Genomic DNA, 1945 nt, shown 5'->3' on the forward strand with positions numbered 1-1945 from the left:
ACAAATCTCAAAGCCATACGAATAAATATTATTTCTAGGGCCCCTAATAGTAGACTTTTTTTTTTTTTTTATTGAAATGAGCCCACAACTCATTTTTGTTTTATTTAAGTTTTGTTTGTAGTTTTGTTTATGTAATGGAGTGAACCTGTTTGATGCTTCATTTATAATTTCATGTTCGTATCGTACATGGAGTAAAAAAGCTTTGTCTTAAAATGGGCCCCGTTCGAACAGCGGGGAGCTTTCCAGGTGGGGAGTTGCTCCCTGCCCCCCACAAGTTACGGCCCTGCATCCATATATTTTTTTAGTTCATTAATTTAAGTGGGGAAATTATTCTTCTGTTTCCTTTGAAATAAACTGAATTTTCTTCAACTCTGTTGGTATCTTACTTTGTGAAAATGAAATTTTATGATATATTGTATAATCTCAATAATTCTTTACCGAATTTAATTTGAATAATATTAAATTTCTTTCGTTTTAACGGACTAAAATGAGGGTAATACCCAGCAGCATCATTGGAGCTTTTGCTGTGGGAGAGGGGAGCAAGATCCCGACGTAATGCAGAAGTTTTTTGTTAACTGTAGAGGTGCCCCTAGGTTTTTACTAAAAATTTGGAAAATTTAGAGGAGAGGGAGATAAGAGAAATGCTGATTTGGAATTCTTATGTAATCTTTAAGTGTGTAATGTTGGAAGTAAACTTATATTTAATACGAGAATAACCTAATCTAGCAATTTGGGTTTAATGTTTTAAAAGGTGACCTAACCTAACCGCTTTTAATGTTCTAAGTGCTTTCTTTTTTGGTACGTTTGAAACTGGAGGGATGCCTCTAAAGTTAGGCCGGAGTTTTACTGGTAACTCAAGTAGTAGAGGTCGTGGGTTCGATTTCCGCTGCCGATCATCCTGACTGGGGTTTCCCAGCGTTTTCCTCAGTCCTACCAGGCAAATGCCGGGATGGTACCTACTAAACAGGCCCTGGCCGATACCTTTTCAAATCCTTTCCATTGTTGTTGTTGTTGTTGTGTTGTTGTTGTTAGATATCCAGTATAAAATGGTCTCTGATTTGTATCTGGTGATTGTTAAATAAATAAATTATTATTGAGCTAAATTTTACAATGCCCTCTCCAGTTGGTGTAACAAAATGGATCCAGCCTTCTCTATCGCTAAGTTAACCCTACTTTACTCTACTACGTCTACTTATCCCTCCGTAGCTGGAGCGTGTATTGTAAGATTTACTCAGTATTAGTATTAATTTAATATTTGAAAATTCAATGGTGCATCTGAAATCGCAGGAAGTAGGTTTCTTATTCATTTACACCATGAAACCGCACACACACACACTTCATTTAATTAGCTGTTAGAATCTTTGGGCCTTATGCAGAGTCGTTTTGATGTATGATTAGCGTCATACTAAAGGTTTGACTACTGCAGGAAACATATGTTAGTCAAACTCTTTTAGTATGGCACTAATCATACGTCAAAACGACTCTGCATAAGGCCCTTTAAATGTAAACAAATGCAAATTATTTATTGCTTGTTCTTCACTCCACACTGACAATGAGTCATCAATGCATTGGAATAAAAACGTTGATAACGTAGCTCAGAAAGTACGATTCTTATCTACACATTGATCATAGTATTTCTTACAGGCAAATAACAAGTGGTCCCATGGTGTAATGGTTAGCACTCTGGACTCTGAATCCAGCGATCCGAGTTCAAATCTCGGTGGGACCTAAGTGTTTTTTAAAAATTCATTTTAGTACATTTTAATCTATGCACACAAAACTTCGTAATACAAGTAAGCTAATGGTTACGACGTTGTTTCTAATTAACTTTTTTTTTTAAGCGTAGAGATTGGAACACGCGGTAAAAGTCATGAAGGAGTTATTATTATTATTATTATTATTATTATTATTATTATTATTATTATTATTATTATTATTATTATTA

General features: G+C 34.9%; 1 non-coding gene across 1 annotated transcript; it reads left to right on the top strand.

Moving 5' to 3' along the window:
- The first annotated feature begins 1657 nt into the window (after nucleotides 1–1657).
- On the top strand, nucleotides 1658–1729 carry TRNAQ-CUG (transfer RNA glutamine (anticodon CUG)). The gene has a single exon. It is a non-coding gene; the product is annotated as a tRNA-Gln (tRNA).
- The last annotated feature ends 216 nt before the right edge of the window (nucleotides 1730–1945 follow it).

The sequence above is a fragment of the Thermobia domestica genome, chromosome 5 (genome assembly GCF_964235325.1).
Source record: "Thermobia domestica chromosome 5, izTheDome1.hap1.1, whole genome shotgun sequence".
NCBI lineage: Eukaryota > Metazoa > Arthropoda > Insecta > Zygentoma > Lepismatidae > Thermobia > Thermobia domestica.